Source organism: Pezoporus occidentalis, unplaced genomic scaffold, assembly GCF_034315485.1.
Source record: "Pezoporus occidentalis ecotype Australia unplaced genomic scaffold, CSIRO_AGI_Poc_V1 ctg13, whole genome shotgun sequence".
Taxonomy (NCBI): Eukaryota; Metazoa; Chordata; class Aves; order Psittaciformes; family Psittacidae; genus Pezoporus; species Pezoporus occidentalis.
The window spans coordinates 7,244,915-7,271,896 of record NW_026913103.1 but is presented as its reverse complement, the minus strand read 5'-3'; the positions used below and the strand labels follow the sequence as shown (position 1 = coordinate 7,271,896).

General features: G+C 39.0%; 1 long non-coding RNA gene across 1 annotated transcript; it reads left to right on the top strand.

Moving 5' to 3' along the window:
- The first annotated feature begins 23,275 nt into the window (after positions 1 to 23,275).
- On the top strand, positions 23,276 to 26,594 carry LOC134158332 (uncharacterized). The gene is made up of 3 exons (XR_009962725.1): positions 23,276 to 24,373; positions 24,679 to 24,699; positions 25,983 to 26,594. It is a non-coding gene; the product is annotated as an uncharacterized LOC134158332 (long non-coding RNA).
- Positions 26,595 to 26,982: the final 388 nt, after the last annotated feature.

Below are 26,982 nucleotides of genomic sequence, written 5' to 3'. Positions count from 1 at the left end.
CCAGTGGGCATTATGGCCTCTATGCAGCAGAGGTTACAGTTTGTATTGCATTTTAGTCTTCTGGTGGAGTGAACATCAGCTTCATGGTTGACCTCTGGATGACCATTTAACAAAAGGAATAGAAAATCATCAAAAAGAATAACATAGTCACTAGGAAGGTTTGTTGGGATATAGGTGATATGGGTTTAAATCTCCTCAGGCTAGCAGAATTTGAGGTCCATGTTTTCATTTCATGCCTGGACGAACGCTCTAACCACCATAACGCAAAAAAGGCAGTGGTTGCATCTCTGCCTCCCTTGGTCATGATTCTGTATCAGCTGTGGTGCATGGGATGACCCAAGTACCAGGTGGATGAAATTTCATATGGACCTGATTTGGCCTCCCAGAGAGTTCAGACACTGTCAGAATATCTGCCATTTTTCTCCTGGATGTCCCTAGGTAGCAATATCCTAGGAAATATCCTTTGGACAGCACAGGGATCTTGTAAGATGTTTATGCACAGGCAGGGGGCCATGTTTTAAGTGCTGCTCTATTTGTTTTAGCAGGTCTGAATCTTGTCTCTTGGGATATGTTTAACTTTCACAAAAGTGACCAGAGAAGACCCTTTCTGTATAAGATGACAACTTTTTTTTACACCAGGATCTTTGATGTTTTCTGGGTGTGCATGTATTTTGTTTCAAGTTTTTTTTTCCCCATGGAAAGTGGTGTAAGCTTCTACATTCTCTGAGGCAAATGTTCTGTTAAAGGATATTACAGGCTCTTCTGTGTCTCTCTGAGCTAGAAGGTGCTGGTAAGTGAAACTGTTGTTTATTCCTCAGGAAGTCTGCAGTTTTCTCTTTGTTTTTGTTTGCTGAGACAACAAAAAGTCTGTGTAAGAGCCCTAGGCCAGCAGATCTGTGCAGACAAAATCCATGAGCCAGGACATACAAGCTGACTTGTGTATTCCTAAAATCCACACTGGTTTGTCAGCAACGTGCACGGGTCACTTGGTTTCTGACTAAGCTGCAGCAGCATCTAGATATGGAATATGAAACCAGAAGCCCAGGAATGTGATTCAAGCAGTGAATCTACGGGTAAGAAAAATTAAATTAGTTGCTGAGTGTACAGCATGCATGGTTCTGCACTCCAGAATACAATGGGGGTTTTATGATATCCGTGCTACCTACATAAATGCCAGCACAGTCAGGGAAAATGTTCACAGTTAAAAACAGCACCTGAGAATTTACAGTAAGAGCTTTTTCTTTTGTTATTTAAAAGGGTCTTGTTGTTAGACAAATGCACATTCTTAAAACCTCTTTTATGTTGCTTCAGTTGCTCTGACTTGCTGCTTTCTACTTTCAGTGCTTCCAGGAGCTTCAGCCAATGTATGTTTCACTTCTAAAAATGAAATGCAACATTGTCACGCCTATGCACATTTTATTGAGGAAAAAGAATCGATTTTTAGAAACAGTAATTGGAATAAAAAAGTGTAACTGAATAATGCTCCTTCACTATAAATAAACCACTTAAACAGAAATAACTGTTGTGGCAGGAACATAGCTCTGTAACCTACTGGAAATACAGCAAAGCTGTGACGTCTTTGTGAACTTCCTTATGAAAAGCTTTCAAGCACTGGTGAATTCTGTGCCTTTTCCAGTTCATGCCTGAATTACTTCATGCAATGGAATTGTTCTGTGTGCAGCTTGACAAATACAACTAGTTTTCAGTCATTTCTATGTGAGCCCAACAGCGTGACCTGACATCTGTCAATGTCAGAACAATATGCCAGTTCAGGAAACTTAAAAATTGCCTACAAGTCGTACGTGTTGTGTTAGTGAAGGATTAGCTTGCACAGAGAAGCAGAGTGACCAAGCCCAGACCTCTTTATTGTCCAATTTTATTGTTGTTTTGCTTGTTGTTTTCTTTTCTTTTTGATATGCATTTGAATCCCAGCTTTCTTATTTTCTTATTTTCCTTACTCCTTCCTTTCTTTGATAATAAACAGAATGGTCTTGCTTCGTAGCATGAAATTGGAGGATGGGAACAGTAGGTTCATCTACTGAGATAATCGAATAATTTGGAATTCTCTTTTAAAGAAAATTCTGAGGGATACAGACTGTCAGATTAGCCTATATGCCTTTGCATTGGGGGAATGCTTTTCTGGTAGTCTGTCCTACAGAAGTTTGCAGTCACATTTTGCTGGGACATGAACAGAGCAACTTCACTGATGGGAAGATGGCACTTAGTGGATACACTGTAACAGAGACAGAACCTCCAAATAGGATGACTAGCCCTAAGACCGCTCATTCTTAAGCAGGTGCTTCTCTGCCTTAACTGGGTCTAGGAATTAAGTATGGCTCTGTCATTCACCATTAGTTTGACTGATGCTTTGCGTCTCTTTTTTGTTTATTTTCTTAGTTATGTATGATACAGATGCCTTTGCATACTGCAAATGGTGGTGTAGGGTTTAGCAGTACACATAGTTCCATGCAGTAATTTATGAGGGTAATGTGACAGCAACTATTGTGAGACATATCCTTTTTTTTTCTTCATGATAGAATTCTTCATGATAGCACAGGTAATGTGGAGCTCAGGTCAGGAGGGAGAACTCGGAAAGGAAAAACGTGAGCTCTGGACTATGAAACTGTGGGTTGTAAAGACCTATGAAGCTGAACTTATTCTGTCAGTAGGAACACCTTCCACATACTTCAGGGGTGTTGTAGATTATTAATTTTTGCCTTTTGAGAATTTAGCACCCACTTTCCTTAGCAATAAAGTTTATGCAGCTGGGTGAGCCGAGGCTGTTCTGTAGATCCATATGTTTCTGAAGCCATGCCATAAAGCAGGTGTGGAAGAAAACCCTAAATTAACATCAGGTAATGCACGTATGAAAATCAAAAGGTTATCAGCAGCTCTTGAATGCTTAAGAATGAGAAAGAGAAAGCAGAGGAGAACTTTTCTGCAGCCTTCCCCTTTCCTGACATTAAGAAAGGCTTGCCCTTGAGATGTTATCCTGTTGTGGAACAAATGTCACTACTTCATGTTCACGCTGGTGCCAACTTGCTGTTCAGCAACAGGATTTATTTCTTTTTTTCTTTTTTTTTGGTGTGTGTATAGCATTTATCATAAAGCATTTGTAGCTTCCTTCCTTGAAGCTTATTTTAGACCATGACTCAGGCACTATAAACACTGGTATTTGTTGTAGAGCTCCTGCATAGTCTGTCTGCTGCATAAACCTGTATTTAAAACATCTTAATGAATAGCTTGCTGCTGTCATGGGAAGCTGATTGCCCCATCCAGTTCATAATGCAGAAAGTAGGGAAAACAAGCAACAGTGATGCTAATTTTTGGTATGTTCTTTTGGCAGTAGATTGTGATTGGGAATAATACTGCAGCTACTTTCCCTGAAAAAAAGACTAGTGCTTGGTTGGCTTGAGCGATGCTGTGCTCCACCCCTGTGGGAGGTGGTAGGAAGCAGGTCTTCTGACAGGATTCTTGCCCATCAGTGGGTAATGAAATATGTGCAAATACAAAGATTTAGAAGACTTGGTTGTATGTGTTTCTTCCAATTTTTGTCTCCTCTGTAGGGGATTTCTGCCCTCTAAAGAACAAAAATCTCAGAGACACAGGAAGACCTGTTGTCTCAAAAGTGTTTTAGTGACAATATAGCTTTGTCACTGATGAAGAATTGGGCCTTTATAGTACACTGCTGCTCTCTCCGCTGGTGCTTTCTGGGACAGCGACCTAAAAGATAAGCTCCAGCAGGCTCGTGAGAGAAAGGCTAGCTTTGCTAGCTTAGATCTTGTGGTCATGAGAAGCTGTCAGAGGTCATTGACCAATCAGAGCCTTGAGAGTTGTCATTGACAGAGAGCTCTCTCAAGTGCTACCATCATACTAAACACTAATGAACTTCCTCAGGCAAGATTACATTGTGAAGAAAGGAATCCTGTTACTCTTGAAGAGTTAATGGAGTCAAACCTTATGTACCAGGCTCTCTCCTCTTAGGGCATGACATGTGACACCCTTTATTGTGGTTTACCTTGCAGAGATGATCAAGCAGCTAACAGTGGACGGCAGCAGCAGGAGGAAGTGGAAACTGCGGTCTTGGGTGACCTCTGAGTAAATTAGGTATAGCAGCCTTAGGGCTGGTGTCCCAAGCATTGTAGTCATGCTGCTTAGTAAAGTTTAGAGCTCTAATGAAGGTGGCATTTTGTCCCTGAACATCTGACATTGTGACTTCATTAGTGTGACTTCTTGCTGCCTGCTGATACGCTACTACTATGGTATTACCTAAGGCTGTTGCTTGCTGCAGGTGACTATTCTCCTTAATGTCTGGGCTTTTGAATTACTACTGTATTTTAAAGCTGGATGAAAGCACACACAAGATTTCTTTCTGCACATGTGTTTCTTTGCCTTTTAGTTTGGTAGTCATCTTGTTGCCAAGGGGATGTCTTAACATTATGCTGCTTTGCTCATGCATGATTCTCTGATTGATTCATTGGGAAACAGCAAGCTCAACTTGCTGTATTATTTGCACCACTAACAATCATAGACTAAAAATAAACTGGTTCCTGGTAGATTGAGGTCACCCTCTAGAGTGGTTGCCTCTTTCCACATCTTTGAGTGAAAGTGCTTGGAGATAAGTTCCAAGTAAAAATTAACAGCAATTGAGCAACACAGTTTCCATTTCAGCATACAGAGATCCTAGCAAAACAAAAGGCCTTGACATGCTCCATCACAAGACAGTGAAATTGCTCTGCAGTGAGCTGTGCCAGAGTGGGCTCAGTAGTGAGGGAGTGCTGCCAGTGCATCTGAAGGAGTTTGTTTCTTGCCAGGTGTGCTCGAGGAAGGATTCTTGCTGGCAGATGCTCTTGCAGAAATGTACGGAATTTGTGCACCCTGCATTTCCTAGCTCTTTTACAGGCTGTTTAACCTCTTGTTTTTTTTCTGTCTGTGTACTAAATCTGCAAGGAGTGCTATTGTCTTTCTGCAAGAGTCATCTAGCAGAGGCCCTGAAGATAGATCAGATAGGTTCGCAAAATTTAGTGTAACAAGGAATGAGTTTAGTAATTAATAAATTCAAACAAATAAGAGATTTTATTCTCTTTGGGTTTTTTTTTGCCGCTTTAGTCCCCTGTTAAAAGTTTTAGTTAACTAACAGGCTTAGGGGGTATACAAAGAGTGATCTAAATTTTGGCTGCCACTAACAGATTATGAAATATGATATAAGCTTATCGGAACCATCAAGAGAAAGCATTTGTCTCTTACACTGTATATTTTCCACTCACATGGACTTTGTAGTAGTAGCAACAGGCACTTTTGCTGCTATTCCACTGTTTATTTTCCTCTGTTTGATGATAGCAATGCTGTTTCACCTATGAGCTCCTAACAAAAAGGTGAGAAAATTGTCCCTTCTCTTTGAATAGTGCCTTCTATTTCACATCTAACAATCAGAAGCTACAAAAACCAGGGTTGTTAAATAGTCTGACTGTCAGGAATGAAGAGCAGAGGAGACTGAATGGAAATGAAGGCAAGGCAAGCAGCCTTGCAAGGCAAGGCAAGCAGCAATGAACAACAGCAACAGAAAGGAGACTGAATGGAAATGAAGGCAAGGCAAGCAGCAACGAACAACAGCAATAGAAAGGAACCTTGCATTCTGCATTGCCTGGTGCCAAATATGTCTTCTCTGCAAACATTCATAAGTCTGACACTTGTCAGTTTGCCACCTATGGTCACATCTTTCCATGAATGAGATTTCCTTCAGTTTTTCCTTTTTCTTTTTTTCCTGTTTTTTTCATTTAAATGTTTAATTTTGGCAAAATTTTTCCTGCCTTAAACAGCTTTTGTTGCTGAGACACCCATTTGCTGTATGTTAGAAAGCCTAACTGGTTGAATAGGTTTTGGTTATGATTTCAAGCATTCAAGTTATGATTTTTGTGGTACTGTTATTTTTACTATATATGTAGGGCTACTTTATGTGTTTGTGTATGTATAAAAATCCCCTATGGTTTGGGAACATAAAAATCCAGGAACTCAATGAACAATAGACAATGTTTTATAGCACGTTTAGAACATGAACTGTATTTTGCTTTTATGAAATTCTAATAAGAAAGTGCTTTCTCTGAGGTGTGTAGGGCATCAGATAGGCAAAAAAAAATATATATTCTTGGACTTCATCACTTTGGAAAATAATCGTGCAGTAGTTGCTGGCACACCCGATTTAACTTTCATGTGCTTGCAGCATCAATTGGAAATAGAACACTGCTAGCCATTGTGGGAACTTTAAAATGTATGCAAGGCATATAATCTATAAGCAATTTCTAGAAAAGCATAAATTACCATTTCCCAGAATTATTATAGAATGTGTTTTGTGTGCATTATAGAATCACCACACTGAGCAGAAACTGTTCATTTAACCTCGGTTAGCTTTTGGTACCCTGAATCTAGGTACCAGGTCAAGTGATCATGTATTTCAGGCTTGGTTTTAAAGCAGTTTGCTGCCATGTTGTGTGTCATGTCACACACAACATGGCTTGGAGGTCATAGCCTTGAGTCTGTTCTATTCTGTTTTGGGACCTTTTAAGATAGGGTCCTGCACTAACAATGTAAAACAAACTCTGTTTATACTTGGATGAAATTATACACTGCATAAACCAGCATTGCCAGTTAAAACTTTTAGCATCAGTATTTAAAAGTGGGGTCTTTGTGTAGGCAGTGAAGTGCTATAGGCTTCTGATTACACTGTCAAGATCTTTGCTAGGTAGTTCTTTGCTGGGAATGTGATAGATATGCCAATTTTGACAAGCTTATCCCCCTCTTGACTCTGGGGTCATATGGTGTGTAGGGGTAGTACTGAATGTGCTGGCATTAGTATGGTGTTTCTTCAGTTCCTTCCCAAAGTAGTGTTCATGCAATAGGCTTTAAATCTTTTCTAACTTCATTTTATAAGGACGATGTACTTTCTGATCTAGTTTGTGCTCTGACAAAATTGCTGGTTTTGCAATATTTGACAAAACTGTTCATCCAGCAGATTGGATTACGCTGTGCAAAGACAAGTGATTGAATTAATATGAAATTTTAAAATTATGTACAGAACACTGCACAGCAGTGCTACATAGATGACCTTGTCACTTGTACACACTTTCAGCTGGACAGCTAATTCCTTACCCTGAGACTGAATAATTTCGGAGTTCATGTCAAAACTAACAGCCTGAAGATTTGCAACATGGATATGGTAACTGTTAAAAAACCCAGAATCTATGTAGAGCTTTTTGCTCACTGTGTGGTACCTATGATTTTTTTTGGTTGAGCAATGTTGATATGAGTCAACACAACAAATTTGCTTTATTTTTCCTTGGAGATCTTTATTCTCCCAGTTTCTCTTTCCCTACGTAGCTCTAGCTTTCCACTAGATGTTAAGTTCCAAGGCATGTTAGTAAAATGCTGTTTTCCAATGGACATTAAAACAATGTATAGAGTATTAAATGCTGCTGTTCTACAAGATCTCTTCTGATTTTGCTCTCAAAATGTGACACATCTGTTAAGTTAAACTTCTCCTTGGCACCCTATAACATCTCTGCACTTTTTCCATGTAACTAATTCAAAATTCAGAGAACGTAATCTCTCTGAAGCTTTATTTTGAAGAATCTCAGACATGGTTATCTATTCTTATCTATTGCTTTGGAAAGCAATTAATGTATGCAAATACTGAAATATGAACCATGCGTGAAACTCTGACTCTGGTGGAAGAAAGAATTAATATGAAATATAACCAGGCATTTATAATGGTTCCTTTAAAAGCTGCTGTTTGTCATTAGACATTATTTTTCAAATGCATGCTTTTGTAGTCATGTACACTACAGATAATGCAATGATGATATAATCTGTCCACAGTGCCAATCTGTAAATTCAGTTCCATATGAATAGGACACTTTATTCTTCATATCTTTTTACACTGACTCAATGCAAAGTATTTAATTTTGGTTCTAGGTGCACCTAGAGATGGAAAATATGCATGCTTATCCTCTTCAGATTAAGTTCATATATGAGTTAAAAGTGTGTCGTGGTTTAAACCCTAGCCAGACAGCTTGTTCACTCACTCCCAGTGAGTGGTGCCAGGCTGAAAGCAATCGAGTGTCCCCCCGCCCCGGGGCTCTCCCCTTCCCCGCTCCCGGAGGAACGGGGAGGAGGATCGAAAGGGTGCAACTCCTACGTGTTGAGACAAGAACAGTCCAGCAACCAATGTAAAACACAAATCACCACCACTACCACCAACGACAACAATGATAAGAGAAAATAACAAGGGAAGAGAATACAATACCACAGGCCAAGAAATGAGTTCCACCCTGAAGCCCGTGTCCTTCCGGGTAAGTCCCAGTTACCCCCCACCCCGGGCATGACGTGCTGTGCTATGGAATACCTCCTTGGCTAGCCTGGGTCAGGCGCCCCATCTCTGCTTCCTCCCGGCTTCCCCTCCTCCCTGGCAGAGCATGAGCCTCACAAAGTCCTTGGTCAGGGTAAACATCACTTAGCAACAACCGAAAACATCAGTATCACCAGCACTGTTCCCAGGCTGGAAGTCAAAACACAGCACTGCACCAGCTACCACAAAGGAGAAACATGACTGCTACTGCTGAACCCAGGACAAAGTGTTACATGCTAGAGCAGTTGCTTTGGTGTTGCTTTTGCTAGTAATACATATTGAAATTCCTGATAAAAATATATTAAACACTTGATGAGTTAAAGCTGTTAGAAAAGTGTTTACTGGAACCTGACAGGTGCAAGAACAATGCTAACAGAATGTGGGTTTGAATAATTGGTTCCATTTTGGTTTTCTTCATTTCATTTCAAAGCAATTTCCTATCTCTAATTGAGACAACTGAGACAATTTCCAATATAGCAGTGTCATGAATTGTACTACTGATAGATATATATGACATCTTCTGACTTAGTTGCCTTCAGGGGACAGTTTATAATTTCTACCTTATCCACATTTACTGACATTTAACACTGCTACAACTGTGTTTCTACTGATTCTTTCAGGTATATTTCTTCGTTCCCTTCATATCCATAGAAGACCACTATTCATGGTTATATTCAGTCTCTGAACAAACACCACAGAGATTGGCATTCCCCCTGTAACAGTAACATATAGTTTGAAGTAGAACACATATTTTCAGAAATCCATATAAACTCCTGATAAATATGCACACTGCTTGACACTCTTCTGTCCTTTGAATTCAGTGGGCAGACTGATTATGTAGCATTTGTCAATTTAAAACAGGACTTAAAAATACAGCAGTAAATCTGCTGCCAGATGTTACATTTCTGCTTCATATACCAAGCAGTTCATGTATAACTAATGATACCTAAGGTGGACTGAATATGAAAAAAAGGTAGAAAGAATGGCAAACCTATTATCACTCCTTTAAATTATATTATATTAAATTTTGACCTTGTTGGAGCTCTCATAACCTATACAGGGCTTGCATGTGCAGGGAAGAAGAAATAAACAGGATAGGGAAAACCTGTGATAGTTTAAGCTGCCACCACCCAGACTCTAATTGTGGAGAGTAAAACCAGCTCCAAACTCCTCAGTGAGACAAATAAAAGTCAAAGGTGACAGTCTGGTAAAGTGGATCTGAGAGACCATGAGGGGATGATGAATAGGGGCTAGGGTGTACAGCAGCTACAAGAAGAAGGAAGAAACTTCCGGAAGGTAAAACTGGTGGGACAGAAGAGAGACCCCTCATGAAGGTCACACCCTCACCAGATCTAACAGCAGAGTATGACAGTCATACCTAATGTGGTCTCTGAGAGCTACCCTTCCTTTTAGCTGTCAGCAGTCTCCCCCACTGTCCATTAAGAACAAAGCTGTTGCAGTTAGAATATATGACTTTGAGATTTAGTATGGCTGAGAGAACTGAATAACCTCCCTTCCTTTGGTGCTGTCATTTTGGATATCTGAGAATGTCAAGCTCAACACTGGGGAATATTTCCCAGTTTGGGTAAAAGTTAAGTGTTGGGAATCGAAGTTATTTGAAGTTTTAAATTGTAAATTTGAATCTTTGGATTTTCTTTCTGTTTAAAAAAAAAAAAAAAGGCTGAGTAGCATTAAAAGGGTTACAGGAATCCTTTTGGCATTGGCATTTCTTTTTGTGAGATACAACCAAAGAATTAGGTTGCAGTGTTTGTGGGCTTGAAGGCAATAGCAGCTAGTGACTTGGGGTGAGGAAGATCAGTGTCACAGAGAGGAATTGTGTGATAATGACTGATGTATCTAAACAGAAAGGCTTCAGAAAGTAAAGGTACAATCACCACATTTGGTAGGTGCGAAACATAAACTTGGCAAAAGTGAAGATGAGAGGTGGTAACTAGTGTGAACTGGAAATCACAGACTGCTTACTCATAGGCACGTTGGCATCACAGACCACAGCACGTAATGTCTGAGGTCCTCTGGTCCCTCTACTGGGGTTCCATGTTGTATTTTGAGGATACCTAAAGAGTTGGGCTTCATGTTACTGAATTCAGAGCAGTCACAATTTGTAATATTTTAGAGCACTTGTGCAACATATTTGAAACCTAGAAAACCATGTAATCAATTTTATAATTTAGATGCTAATTATTATAATCTGTATTTTGTTTATAGCATAATATTAAATGTAGATGAAAGGGTTCCAGTATCTACTGGGAAATGAAACAGCCTTGTCTCTCAAATACCATTATTCTGAACTGGTACTTTTGTGAGAAGGCAGTGTCACTTTGAGGATGCTCTCCGCACCTACATCCAGATCTTGGTGATGTCTATCAATTTTTTTCTGGGACTCATCCTGCTTTCAGAGGCAGGACAGAAAAGGGCTCATTTGCAAATGTACTCATGTTTCTGTGTTGCAGATAAATTTTCAGAACACCTCTGAAAATTTAGAAGGTCCAGTCCAGTCCTTGCAATGCTAGAACAAAATGGAAAACAAGATAAAGACTAGAACAGGTAGCAATTGATAAAAAAATAAATGAAAAAGTGTTTGCAGTTTTCTGGGAAGAGCAACATATCGAGGCAGTTAATTTTTTTTTTTTTTTATTTTTTTTTTAACTGCAGAGGTTAATGCAATGTATTATTAATATGGGGGCTCCTGCACAGGCCAAGATTCTAGTGCCCCATCTGTCTGCTGCAGTATGCAGGGAGCAGAAATCTGCTGAGGAAACAAAGACTAATTATCATGCCAGTGATTTCTATTTAATATATTTAACTGGGTTTTATTAGGAAAAAGAAAGCTATTAAAGAACACACCCCTGTATGAGTAACTTCTCAAAAAGTAGGTCAGCCAAGTTTGCATATCGTGCTTTGACCAGTACAGAAAACAAGCACCATGCTCTTTTAGCAGAGATGCAGACACATCATTCTGGGACCTAAAGCCACTTCAGGCTTTTTTTGGGGGACTTACATAGAACTGTAGCCACTTTTTTGGAAGTGAATTTTTTTACTTATATGTAAATAAGCTTTTCCTGACACTTCAGTTCCAGTTCAGACCTTTTAAATAAAAAAACAATAAAATAATACGTATTGCACATGGAATGATTAACTTATTCAGGACTCTTCAGGCTTTCAATCACACAGTGAGAAGGATTCCTACATCTTGCATGATGATTTTTCAGTCTCTGATTCTCACTTTGCTTGGATTCAACTTTTATTTTGGTTGAGTATTTGCTTCCAAAGTATAATTTTGTTAGCATCCCAATGACTGTATTTATATGTCTGTCATCAAGGAATTCAAGTAAAACTGGTTTCCATTTATTTTTATTTCTTGAAGAATTCGGTCAGTGGTGCCTTGTCTTCTGTCACTGCATCTATTACACCCTCATTTTACATTATATTAAGCTTATTTGTTGACAAAAATCCATCAGCAGCAATCAAAGCTGTAAATGAATTTTTGTATCTTTGTTTTGATAATCGGACAGAAAGACAAAATGAGGAAGACTGCAGCATGAGAGCTGCTCATTCAATCAAAATAACTTATATGGACCAGCTGCCAACATCCTGTCACTTTGACTAAATTCATGACAATGAAACTGCTGTTTTCTTACAACTCTGAGCAAAACACTGAATTCAAAGCCCATTGAATTTTGGGCAAATAAAGGTCTGGATCTGATTTATGTGGCTGGAAGTCATCTCTTTCTGTGAGCAGCCTACTAGTAAAAGGCAAATGTGGTATTTGTAAACAGCATTCACATGCTTGGGCTCTTTTAAAGAATTTACAGAAGTTACGGACAAAGGAGAATTGATTAGTGTATTAGTCAAGTTTTCCTAGTACAATTGACAAGATACATACCTGAAAATCAAAGAATCTGTTTCTGCAATATAAGAGATAATGCCCTTACACGAATAACAAATTTTGAAAGCTAGGAAAGCAGGAGAAGTCAGAGCATGAGTGGGACCTTACAAGAATCTATGCTGGGATCTGCAATCCTCAACATCTTAGTAATAGTTTGCTTAACAGTGAAGTGTCAAAATTTGCTGATGACACCAAATGATTTAGAATAGTAAAGGCTGAGCGAAGAGAGTTACAGAAACACCTGTTGATGCCAAAGAATAAAATAACAGCTAAAGTTTGATCCAATTAAATTTAAAATGAGTGGAAAGAGAAAGAATCTAAATCCTGAGTGCTCTGTGCTATCCAATCTGTATTGGTCTCTGGGAATAGGCTCTTGGGCCAGAAGCAGTCTACAAAAGGATTACTTTGTTGATTTTCAGGGAGTTCAGGGGAAAGGCAAACAGTGCTAGAAAAACTGGGAATCAGAGTACAAAATGTTACATACATTGGTGTTTCTTCTACTTATGAAGGTTTCTTTGGTGTTTTGGGGTTTTTGGGGGGGTTTGGTTTTTCTTTTCAGTTGGGGTTGTCTACTTCAAAAATATCTATTATGGCTCAAATAAAACCAAGGATGGCTGGAAGACAGTTCTGGTGGAGTGCAATGTGCTTTCTGACACTTCAGTGTCTTACTCAGACAGCTGTAGTTTGTCCTGGTTGATTTTAGGGCTCTTGGGCCTGAGGTCGTATATTTGTAAGTAAGGATAAAGAACAATCATTATATTTTTTCTTAAAGGTTTTAATTTTTGTAGCTTTCGTTGTCTTTTTGTGATATACAAGGACAACACAATCTTTGCCAATATGCCTTACTCTTACAACCAAAAACATATGTATTTCTTTCTTGTCCATGAACCTGAATTTACTTTACCATATCCATGTTTCAGAAAGTAAAAGTGAAGCAGCTGTGGGTGGGGGGAGAGAAAACTTTGTTTTTATTGTCTTTTTATCTTAATAAAAAATGTTTTTCTTTAAAAAAAGCAAAAGAAAAATGTTTTCCCATGCATTTTACAGATGGTTCCCAGAAAACTCTTTTAAAATACTCTGATGAGACTTCATGCCTTTCAGGTCCAAGAAATTTATTTCTATTTTGCTTAAGGATTTGGGGAAATAGGGAAAGAAGAGTGATAAGTTAGTGCTATGAACCTGATGTCCTGGCTCCTAAGTTTGTTTACTGTTTGAATTTCTGATGAAATGCTGTTGAGAGCAAAGGGACCTCAAGGAGATCATGGAACAGAAGGAAATGCTTTGTGAGGCAACATAAAACTTCTTTAAAAAGAATCTCTTCGTTTTTCTGGAGGTAGCTCACATGAATAATCTGCATTAGAACTGTGACCTGTTGACTAAAGCAGTAACTAACTTGTTTGAAAGTGCAAACATCCCACGTTATGCTCATCAAAATTGTTGATTTTAGGCTAATTTTACACACACCTCCCCTTGTTCACTGTCATATGGAAGGAGATAACAGATGACTGTGAGTGAAGTGGTGGCTTGGAACTCTTATGTGAACTGGAAAACCTGGGAACACAAAATTTGGGTGTGTAACACTGATTATCCACACACAAATGAGCAGTGTATGAATAGCCTACTCTATACTACTCTTTTCAGATGGTGTGCATTTTTCTTTTTATTCCACTGAGGAAAAGCAGGAAACCTTCACATCTATTAAAAATAAAACAATGAGAAAGTTATAAATTTTTAAATAGAATTTTTTGGTACTTTTTTTGCAGTCAGATATAACTAAAAGTGAAATCCTTAGTGTTTTAATTCATGCAAAGTCAGTATTTCTGTAGAAAATCAGTTTTATGGCTTCTTGATACAGGGTGAGTAAAAATGAAAGCTATTCAAAGGAAGGCAACACCAGCTTATCTTCAAATCATGATCTGTCATATTAGTAGCTCTTCAAGATCCACAGCCTGATATAATTCTCTGGAATGTCCTTACTATGAGACAGAAGATAAAAGGCAGAGTGCTAGGATCTCTGGTCAACATCAGCAAGCAGTGAGACTAGTGTAATAACTGCTCTGTGTGATCATAGAGTAAATACATGGAGAATCAAGTTCCCACTTGGAGTGAGTTCATGTTAACTCCCACTCAGCCTAGCCAATAAATCATTAAGGTTCTTCTCCAGAGCCTGTAAAATCTCAGTGTAGTTTTTTGGTGGCAAGTTTGTAGCCATCAAATTAGTATTATGTTCCTTTTGAAGCGGTCAGCAGAGGAGGTTAAAAGTGCTCTTTCCTGTTAGAAGTGTCTTTACAAACAATCTTAGCATGCGATGAGGAAACAAGATTGTTAGAGTCTCAGAGATGACTCTTACTACGTGACTTATGCAATGCTGGGGAAGGGCTCTCTGCTTGCTTCATCTTCCTTGGGCTGCAGAACAATGATTGTGTCCTCCAGAGGTTTAAAAAAAACATGGCCAGGCCTGTGGTGAGCACTGAGCTGCAAAAACATCTCAATTTAATGTATATCTCCTTCTGGGAAGTACTGTAGTCCTTTTACTGATCTTCTACAACTGTAATTGGAGAATGTTTATATCGCTTGAATCTGTTCAAATGAATTACTAATAATCTATCATGTTGGCATCTGACACAAGAGGAAAAATGTAATCTTCAGAAAACATTTCTATTGGGGCAGGGGGAAAAAGATCTTCCATATATATGCTATTCATTTAAAACTTTCCCCTCACACCCCCAAAACCCCCTTACAAATAGAACAATGAAGTAGAAATTTTCCTTACATAAACAATTATGTTTGTTAATGCTTTTCATAAACTTCTAACACATTGCTGTCCTATGAAAGTGAAAGGGACTCCAGTCAATGTGGAATATGTTTGCATTTGAGAATAGTTTTTTGTATTGTATATGCTCTCTTATGAAAGTCAAGGCAAGTCTTTTTGGTTTTTGTTTGTTTTGGTTTATTTTTTTAAATTTTGAATGTAAGTAAGTTCTGATGAAATACCAACATACTAAAAAGTATGTAAATTTCACAAAAAAAACAATGCTTTGTCAGAGATCATAGCAAGGAAAGTCCTCACTCATTTTAAATGAGACAGAAATGCAACACCTAACTGGTCAAAGAACAGTGAAAGTACCAGAGCCTGGTTTCCTGTGGGTTTGTGTCCTGCTTTCCAGACTGCTGAGTTTACATAACCTCCTGTTTAGTTTGCAAAGGGCAGTGCATCTTGTAGCTCCCATGGAGTTAAGTGCCTGTCGGTGGCACATGGTAACACCTTTCTCATTTCACAAAAGAGTTAGTGCCTTCTCCTTAGTTGAGACAGTAATATGGATGTCTTTCCTCTATCCAGACTAAACCTTTGTTTTTGAATTTTACTTTTTTTAATTTAATGGATTTAGAAGTTATTGTTAGCACTGTACACACAGCGCCATTGTCTAAGGTGTTTGTGACTCTCCCAATCCTGCCCCCCCAAAATGTGTGGTCTAAATGAAATGCTACTATATCTATAACATAGAGAGATGTTACTCTGCTTTAATGTAACTTTAAAAAAATTAAAACTAGAAAATGATATTTTGTATTTTCAGAACTGTGTTTTAATATTCAGGTAACCTCTTTGACATTGCTCATCAGGTGTTTCAAAAGGTGTGAGATGTCCTAATAATGTTTTCAACCTGTTCTTGTGTGTGATGGATTCATTATCTTACTTAATTGTTAGAATTGATATAATGGTGAAAATGGAATGTTAAAAGACAAAAGAAGGAAAGCTTTTATAAAAAGTCAATTTTATAACACTTAGTCTTTTGGAAAAGTAAACCTAGCTCTTTATTTATTCTTTGGAGTTATGTGAGCCATAAACCAATGTAGTGTGTTCCAGATACCTTTCTGTCAAACAAAGGATAAAGAGACTTGTCATTACTGATCATTATTTTTTAAGAAGTAAAAAACCTTTTTTATTTCTTATTTTTATAGTGTAAAGAAACAAAAAAGATCACAAGCCCTATTTTGAGGGAGACAAAAGAAAGACTTTGTGAGATACCTTAACATTGTTCAAAGGGATACTGACTTTCTAGGACAATGCAAGTTGTCTCTGAAGTTGTCTTTGTCCATACACATGAACATTATGAAAAATGTCTTTTGCGCTTGTCTTCTCGTCTGACAAGAAAGTACCATGGTGACAGAGGGAAGTGTAGACATTCGAAGTGTTCCAGCTGTCAATTGAGTGGGCAGGTAAGAGTCTCAGCTTAATATAACTAATATTAAAAATTCTTTTTACATTATTCTGTAGCTAAGGCAATACATTATAGCAGCATATATGTTATACTGCACTAATGCAGCTACAAAGTGACCTCAATTTAAACTTAAAATGAAGAATGATGTAGGAGAAGAGTGTTTTCATCTTGATTTAAGAAAAGAATTTTTTAAAGTGAGGACAGTCACTGGAACAATCTCTCCAAGGATGTTGCTGAGTCCCCATCACTGAAGGTTTTCAAGATGTGATTGGGCAGGGTGCTAGATAACCTTATCTAGACTCTGGTTGGATCGGGTGATCTTTTGAGGTCCCTTCCAACCTGGGATGTTCTGTGGTTCTATGATTCTCCAGCACTTTTCCTTTTCTAAAATGCTAAATGCAGAGGTAAGAACAGCTGTTATGTGGTAGTATTGGTGACTGCATTCTCCTTTTGTGTCAAAAGTGTGGGAAGTGTTTTCAGGAAACCAAGTGGCTAGGAATCTTATTTGCTGGTTTTGGCAGGATATATTTCTTCTGTATCTTTATTAAAGCCTGATTACAGTCGACAGGCTTAGATGAAGATGCAGAAAAAAAGAAAGTATATTAGCACTCTAAATAGAATAATATTCTTCTCAACAAAATGTAAATCAACCCATCACATAAATAACTTACGAGCTTAGAGGAAAAAATTGTTACCAAGACTTACTGAACTGCCAATTGAGGAGAAGTAATTAATCACATGCATGGTTTTAGTCCTTTACAAATGGAAGTAAAAAGCTTAACTTCAGTTTAAGTAAATTTATTTCATTTCACATTTGTGATAGGTTGTGTGTATACTTGATTCATTACCATCTGTCAACTGATGCATGGTAATTTGTTAAGAGATGATAATAGTTATGTTCACATGATTAAAAGGCATTATTGTTGCTTAATATATTGCTTTTTACCACTTTAGTGTCTGTCCATGAATGCTCCAAGTTTGTTATGTCTGTGTAATATTGTGCTGTGTAGATTAGCAGAAGTCTTATAGCAAAGTGATTGTAGAAAGAGGTTATAAACTCTCCATTCTTGGTGGTCTTTTAAAAATAGGATAGATAAACATCTGTCAGGGATGACGTGAGACAAGCTGATCCTGCCTGTGGACAGAGAATGGACTAGGTGACCTCCTGAGATCTCTTCCAGTCCAAGGAGTCTATGATTTTAGTTTAACTAACTCAATGAAATGCCACACAGGAATTTCTGCTAATTTAATTAAGTTGGCTTTTAAAGAAGTTAACAGATGTTTACACTTACAGATGCAACCCTTTAAGGCTTAGAGTGTGCAATCTATTCCAGTACTTCGATATGCTTTTAATTAGAAAATTTCTCCCTAAGTGTAACTGCAACATGTATAAATACATGCTACTTTTATGTATCATTTGTGCAGCTTTTATCCTGTTCACCACAAGCACCTTTGCTATAGGGTGTTTTTACTTACTTGGAGTCATGTACTGTCTTTTCCCCTTTGTTTATGGTCTTTGGTCTTTTCTCCATATAGTTAGCAGCCTGAATTTTGGAGTTGGATTTTTTTTTCCCTTTGGAAGATTTTTTTCTTCTTTTCCCTCCAGAGAAATTCCAATTAAACTATGTCTTTTTTTTTTTTCTTCTTTTTTTTTGGACTGTAGCTTCTCAAACTACATCGCTTCATAAGCTCAGTCTTTATCGCACAAAACACTCTTGGTTATACATACCAGGAATGTTAAACTGTTTTCAAATGCACCTGAAGGATCTGAATGGAGATTGTATATAGATAAGCAAAATCTTGGAGCAGATTCTCCTGGAAGGCATGCTAAGGCACATGAAAATCAACAAGGTGCTTGGTGACAGCCAGCATGGCTTCACTAGTGGGAAATCCTGCCTGACCAATTTGGTGACCTTCTATGATGGGGCTACAGAACTGATGGACAGGGGTAGAGCAGTTGATGTCATCCACCTGGACTTGTGTAAAGCGTTCGACACTGTCCCACATGACATCCTTGTCTCTAAATTGGAGAGACATCAATTTGATGGATGGACCACTCGGTGGATAAAGAACTGGCTGGATGGCTGCATGCAAAGAGTTGTGGTCAATGGCTCAATGTCCATCTGGAGACCAGTAACGAGTGGTGTCCCTCAGGGATTGGTGTTGGGACCAGTCTTGTTCAACGACTTTGTCGCTGACATGGACAGTGGGATTGAGTGCGCCCTCAGCAAGTTTGCTGATGACACCAAGCTGTGTGGTTCGATTGATATGCTGGAGGGAAGGAATGCCATCCAGAGGGACCTTGACACGCTTGTGAGGTGGGCTGATGCCAACCTCATGAAGTTTAACCATGCCAAGTGCAAGGTCCTACACCTGGGTTGGAGCAATCCCAGGCACAGCTACAGGTTGGGCAGAGAAGAGATTCAGAGCAGCCCTGTGGAGAAGGACTTGGGGGTGTTGGTGGATGAGAAAATGAATATGAGCCAGCAGTGTGCGCTTGAAGCCCAGAAAGCCAACTGTATCCTGGGCTGCATCAAAAGGAGCGTGACCAGCAGGTCGAAGGAGGTGATCCTGCCCCTCTACTCTGCTCTTGTGAGACCTCACCTGGAGTATTGTGTGCAGTTCTGGTGTCCTCAACATACAAAGGACATGGAACTGTTGGAACAAGTCCAGAGGAGGGCCACGAGGATGATCAGGGGACTGGAGCACCTCCTGTATGAAGACAGGCTGAGGAAGTTGGAGCTGTTCAGCCTGGAGAAGAGAAGGCTGTGTGGAGACCTCATAGCAGCCTTCTAGTATCTGAAGGGGGCCTATAGGGATGCTGGGATGGACTATTCATTAGGGACTGTAGCAACAGGACAGGGGTAACGGGTTAAAACTTAAACAGGGGAAGTTTAGATTGCATATAAGGAAGAAGTTCTTTACTGTGAGGGTGGTGAGGCACTGAAATGAGTTGCCCAGGGAGGTTGTGAATGCTCCATCCCTGGTGGTGTTCAAGGCCAGGTTGGACAGAGCCTTGGGTGGCATGGTTTAGTGTGAGGTGTCCCTGCCCATGGCAGAGCGGTTGGAACTAGTTGATCTTAAGGTCCTTTCCAACCCTAACTATTCTATGGTTCTATAAGCAAAAGTTAGAATTCACATTCTTCTATTTATGTCCTGCAAGAAATCACATTCTCCAGTTTATCTCCTGCAAGTTATCTCCTGCAATCTATCGCATAGGTAAAACGGGTTTGTGCCCTGCTTTTTATTTTTAGGTGAGACCAAGGACTTTGTGAGGACTTGACTCTTTAATATATTGATTATATTGATATTGGCCTAAAGGTTTGTTCTGGTTTTTTTTTTTGTTTTGTTTTGTTTGTTTGTTTGGTTTTTGTTTTTTTTTGTTCATTTGTTTGGGGTTTCTTTGTGTGTTTTGGTTTTGTTTTTTGGGTTTTTTTGTTTGTTTTTTGTGTTGTTTTTTTTTTTAATCAAAAGAAAACTTCTGCAAATTTTAAGGAGAATTCCTTTAATGTTTTCTGTTGTGGCCTGAATTACAAATTAAAGTAGTGTTTCTTGCCACTCAAGAATTATTTTGATTCAGAGGCAGGATCACTGTATCTAAAGAGGAAAAAGATTGCTTTCGTTTCTCCCTCACCAGCCATATGTCCATTTATGTGGCCTTTAAAATATAAATAATGATCACATAGCACAAGTAACACTAGGTGATTGCTCATCACATGAAGGGAATTTTATGAACAGATAACAGAATTTTCTATAGTCAACTGTATAGCACACTTAAGACTTTGGGTGTTTGGATTTATTTACATCCTTAGTGTAGGCATGGAAGAAGACTTGGTGTTAGGTGATTATATTTGCACACAGACACTGACATTTGTTATACTTTCCAGTAGCCATCTACAGAGGCCATCCTTCCTGCTCTGTTTTGCAGATGTTTGCGTATGTTGTCTTCCGAACATTTTCTTTGCTTCATTTTAAATCTCAGTTGATTCACTGATATGTCTGATATCCCACTGATATGTTCAGTTATATGTACCCAGTGACAAATTAATGACTAGAAAAGATTTTCTCTCAAATGAGGAAGAACTGTTGCTCGGGAGTTTTGGGGTTTTGAGCACTTTCCAGTGCTTGGAGTTACTTGGGCCTCTGATCCAGCTGGTGGGAAGCTTTCAGGCAGCTCGCTGTCTTTTTCTTGTAGAAACAGTCTCAAAACTTCAGTTGGAGTGCTGCAGCTGTATTGGATGGATTCTATTGATCTCACCAGACTAATTGCTTCCTATTGCAGGACTTTTCCTCCCTTTCTTGTTGACATAATTTCTTTTCTTGAGGTTTCTTGTTTTGTATATGAAAGACTTTAATCTTATTTACCACAATCCCACCCTGGCCCTTCATTCTTGCCTTATACTTGCCTGCTCTGCTGTGCTGGAATTTTTATTTAATCTCTTTCATTTCAAAGAGAATTGGGCTCATTAAAATGTGGAGAAAGTTTTTTCAACAGGGGATTACAGGCTCTGGAGCCATCTGTGGAGGCGTGTATACTGTGCATATGTGTGTCTCAGTGAGAAAGAAGGAAGAGGAACTGACCAAAATAAGGAAGCTCCCTTATGACTTCTCACATAGAAAGTATTGTGGTTTTGTGCTTTAGTTTCTTTCTCCAGTTGCCATTTCTCAGAGTGTCTGTCTGTCTGTCTGTCTCTGTCAGGGAATGGCAAACCTAATCCTTAAAAAGTCAAAATGTGTTTTAAAGTTTCACTCCAATATCAGGCATCAGTTGAACTTTTTTGAGCTTCTTTTCATAAAAATCAACAATAATAAGCAAATGGAATTGCTTTAAATAAGCTTTATGATCGTGATGACTAACGAGTTCCATGTTTTCTACTTCTTTCCACAGAACCACTGAAAGAGATCTGGAAATGGATCATTTAAAACATCAATAATTTTATCAATAATTTCATCAATAATTTCAGGGTTTTTTTTTGTAATTTACATTAATTTAAATGACTGGATTTTTCCCCCTCCCACCTTTCTTTATTTTAGCCTAAATTTGGTTAGTTGAAGGGAAGCAGGATGTGAAGATAGATTAAAGAATTCTATCAGCTTAAATTGATTAGTTTTGCTGTAGATCGGAATTGGAACTGAATCTGGAATAATTTCTCCTTCCACTTTAGTCATTGCTTCTGTGAAAAAATATTACAGCTATAAAACTAAGGCTCTCAAGCATACACCTTGCTTTGCATTTGCTTGCTACACCTACTGATGGGATCCTCTGACAGCTCAAGAAGGCAGGGAGTGACTTTTTATGAAACTTGAATATCCCTGCACAGAGAAGCATAAGGGATTCTGTTGAACAAATAGGCAAAACAGCTTGAGAAGGTTTGATACAGGTCACTTTCCCAAGGCCAGTACCTTGTTATGCCTAAGTCTAGGTAATCAGGTGTGTCCAATCTGTGCTGTGGACTCTGTAATGTCCCCGGACAGTCCTATTCCCAGTAGCTGGAAGACCTGTGCAAGTCATGGTTAGAGCTCGTTGCTCTAATAGGCTTTAAAGAATGCCATTGGCTAAGTCATCTCCCAGTACATACTGTTACAAATCCAAAGCAAAGATCTAAGGCTATGTACCAAAAGTCTACTGCAATGACGGAAAAATTGCTGTGAGAATATCTGTATGGACAGCAAATACACAGCATTTTTTCAACTAGCTTATGAAAAGAAACTTCTGAGTGGATGCATTTTTAAGTTGGCTGTCTCTTTATGTCCTGGGTTCAGCAGTAGCAGTCATGTTTCTCCTTCTTGGTAGCTGGTGCAGTGCAGTGTTTTGACTTTTGGCCTGGGAACAGAGCTGATAACAATGATGTTTTGGTTTGGCCAAGGACTTTGTGAGCCTCATGCTCTGCCAGGGAGGAAGGGAAGCCAGAAGGAAGCAGAAACAGGACACCTGACCCAAACTAGCCAAAGAGGTATTCCATACCACAGCACGTCATGCCCAGGAGGTAACTGGGAGTTAGCTGGAAGGGCTGGGAGACGGCAGGGTTGGAGGAGGTATGGGTCAGAGCTTGGTCGGGCTGGGGGGGCGAGTTATCGGTTGGCTGGTGGTGAGATGTTGTATTCTCTTCCCTTGTTATTTCCTTTATCATTGTTATTATTAGTGGTAGCAGCAGTGATTTGTGTTATACCTTAGTTACTAAACTGTTCTTATCTCAACCCGTGGGAGTTGCATTCTTTTTGATTCTCCTCTCCGTCCCTCCGGGAGTAGGGGGAGGGAAAGAAGGGGGGGAGTGAGTGAACGAGTTACCTGACTGGGTTTAAACCACAACACTTTAACAGTTACAATTAACATATCGGGTTATCAAAGAAGAATGCTTGTCTGAGAACGGCCCCCTTTTACAGTAGAAGTACAAAGGGAATACATGTATCTAACATGGGACATTCTTTGGCACAAGCATAGGAAGGGAACATGGAAACAACCAGTCTGGTGACAGCACTTAAACTTATTCTTTTTCTGGGTTTACATATAGTTTTGTTTAGTTGAGGTGAAAATGTAATCCCAAGAGAATGCATGAACAGACAAGAAGAGAGAAAACAAACACTGTGGGTGTAACTAGAGTGGTAAGCCTAATCGGGGAGTCAGGATTGGGGGTAGGAATGAGGTGCTGCAAAAGACAGCAAGAAAAAAGAATGCATGACTGCAGAAACACTGTAGGATCACAAGGTATTTGAAGGGAAATGGGTATGAGAAGGTCATAACAGTGAGCAGCCCAAAGTTCTCAGTCTGTGCTGTGAGAGGCAATCTCATTGGTGATGGTGCTTGGGAGAGCCCTGGCTGTGCTGCCCACCTCCACACTCACGCTGCTTCTGCAACCACATATCTTTGTGGCACCCCTTAACCACCTCCTCCCATACAGTTGCCTCTTGCAATTGTATTCCTACCTTTCCCTGAGAGCCATGGGCCTGTGAGATGGCCAGCACAGTGCCATGTGTCCCCATCACCATCTGGTCCAGGGACGAGGGCAAAGAAACAACTGGTGGGCTATTGCCTCTGAGATGGCCAAGTCACACTCATAGAGAATAGCTGCATACAGAAGAAAAGACGGTGTATAACTTCTGTGTTTGCCTTTGAGACTAGGAGTGTTATGTAATCAGCAAATGCTAATTTTTTCATTCCGTGATCAAGAAAGTGGCTGCTGTCAAACTCAAAACATCTTGAAGCAAAAATTAGCATGAATCCCAGCTTCTTTATGAAACATTTCTTCCAGATCCAGCAAACTACTTAATTTCCTTCCACTTTCTTTTGTTATTCTGCTGTTGTTTACAGAACCAGCTTTTTTTATTCAGCTCTACAAAATGAGAGTTGTGGCTTTTTTCACAAGGGACAATGGTTTTAAACTAAGAAAGGAGATACTCAGTTCGGATGTGAGGAAAAAAAATCTTTACAATGAGGGTGGTAATATACTGGAACAGGTTGCACAGAGAGGTGGTGGAAATACCATCTCTGGGGCCATTGGAGGCCAGACTGGATGTGGTTCTGGGCAACCTGTGATATAGCTGAAGATGTCCCTGCTCATTGCACCTTTGAAGGTCCCTTCCAACCCAAATTATTCTATGATTCTCTGAAGCACTCACACTATAAGAGCTGTTGTTAAGTCTTTGGTTAGTATGTCAATCCATCTGGATCCTACCAGCCTTACCTACTCTAATGGACATGTATTATGGTTTACAGTGTAATCAGATGATTTCTCAGTTGCACCTTGTAATTTCTAGAGGATCTCTCACAAAAAGACACACAAGGTGGCCTGGAATAAAATATGACTAATGGCACCATATTCTGCTCTAAGCTGCTGAGCCAAGAAAGTTGATTGAAAAGCTAGGATTAGTTATTTGCAATGAAGATGGTCTTATTGAAATATTATATCTAGTTAGATGTCATCAGAGGTAAACTCTTCTTAAAGTTTGTCCTTGTTTTATGTTGACAAAATAAGCATGAAAATTCCCAACAGTTGTGATTTTCTTCATCTTTTAGTTCAAACTCAAGTTTATTAGGAATACAAAAAGCTGGAAACCTTAACATAAAATCTTGACTTTGGTTTCATCCCACCCAAACTGTGATGGCTGAACTAAGTCTAGTCACACAAGGGTTTCTCTGCAGTTGACAGAAGATCTTTCAGAATGACTAAAAGGTAGGTAATTTTCACTGACTAAAAGTAGAGTACTCAGTGCTTTAGGCAAGTGTCTGAAATAATTAGATAAGATGAACCCAGACCTTGAGATGTTAAAAAATGTTTCAGAGGAAATCTTTCAACCCCTGCTTTCAACCAGAAAAAAAGAACTGTTTAAAAATAACAATAATAGTACAAACATGATATATAAAGCTTTTAACCTATGGCAATCTAATCAAGACTTCAATTTGGCCTTCAGTTATGCTCAGTTTGAAGATAGACTTGGAAACAGAGCCAAACCCACAATTTCTGACATATGCCTTTGGTGTCCGAATTGTACTTCCTCACTGCCATGTAGAGGAGAAAAGCAAGCCTGCTCCTGTGCAAGCCATGTGAATATTGTAGGATTTCCGGTTTGTAACCAGCAAGCAGATGAGGGTTTTATTGAGAATAAATAAATAAATAACATGTTGCCTTTGTTTTTAATTTTCATAAGCCACTGAAGATGGTTCTTAGCTGAAAAGGAGAAACATCTAACTGCTGAGGAACCCTCACTCTGAATTCAATGGGTATCACATCCTTGTCTGAAACACCAGTACTGGGCATTTGATTGCTGATTAGCCATGTGACTATACTCTCCTTTTTTTCTAGGTTGACAGATTTTGGATGTTTGACTGTACCTGTGTGTTCTTAATGTTCGGTTGGTTGGTTGGTTCTTTTTTTTCCTGGGATTCAGAAGGTGTTAATAAATTTCTTATCCACTCTCAGCCTCTTGAAAACATTATTCTTTATTTACTGAATATAAAAATAGCAACTGCTTGCTCAAAATTTTTAAGCATGAGTCTTACTAGTACAAAAATGTTTTAATCATCTAAGTAGAAAGTCCTTTATTCCTTTAGTAACAAAAATGTATACTCACATTATGATATCTTCAATAATTATTTCTAAAAGTAGTATTTGATAAATACTGCAACATTGGAATGAATTCAGGTACAGGAATCTGGTTTTGTAAGGTAAATTATGATACCATATGTAATATGTAATAATAATGTATTCAAAATCAGAGTGCTGAAATTTTTATAGCATATGTATGTGAATATAAGCTTATGTATGAATATGTGTATTTAAAATATTAAATCATTAATATATATGATATTAATTTTCTGTGGGTGCGTATTTATGTGTTTGGACATTTTTTTCCATTTGGGCAATGCCAAGTATTAAAATTTCCTTAGTCAAGCTCATTCAGCTGCATTGCAATAATGGCTGTTCTTTCTTCTTATTTTTCTGACCGTCCCTGGCAGATACATTTCAAAGAGGAAGAACACAGATCCTCCTTCTCATTTTCCATGGCTGAAAAAACCTCCAAAGATCCTCTAAACACAGAAAGGCCCACTGTAACTTGAATAAACACTGATATAGATGAGCCTTATTCATATAGAAATTGCAAGGTATACAGCAAAAGACAGTGTTGTAAATGATGATAGAAAATAATTTCATCCATTTCATCTTGGTTTTAGAAGTCCTAACATTGTGGAGTGCTTACGTGTTGTTGTCTTATGAGAGAGCCTGAGGAGTTACTGCTCTTTTGTTTGCCTGCCTCACTGCCTCAGCTCTACCATGTACTCTGCTGTGCATAGATGTGGATGATAGCTAGTTCTGCTTTTTTGTTTCCCTTTCTCTCTTGTCTATGTCTGCAATAAAACGCCTGTACTGCAACAGCAATGAATATGCTGAATGGTCTAAATGATGTGAAGGAGGGACTCGCTTCCTTTGATGCAATCTTTTTCTTGGAGATGTTTTTCAGGTGAAATTGAGCAAGACCTGAATGGAACTTTTTTTTTTATTGCAGATGAGAAAGAAGCAGCTTTCTTGATGCATGTGGAAGACTCCCACAGAAATTAATAAGGCCTTGGGTTCACAGGAAATGCAGTGAAAAACTGGCTGAAAGGCTGGGGGGAGGCAGGTGGGTGTAAAGAAGAACTCCTCATCTATAAGTATTCCACAAATACCAGCGACTTTGATGGGCCAGTGCAAGGCTCCCCTCCACAGCACAGACTGTATCCTCTGAGAGACCTCGTCTTGCAGACTTACTTCTCTTTCTGTGAGGACACCAGCTTTCCCTTCCTCTAAGCAATTGCTCTTACATGTCTTTCTGTGGTGGCCTGTGTACAGTGAGACAAATGTTAGGAAGTCTGATTTGTCTTTTAATGCAATTTAGCCATTGGAAATGATCCAGCATCATGTAACCAAGAAGTTCTTTGTGAATTGACAGGCAAGTTCTCCACAGACCATAGGGCTGGA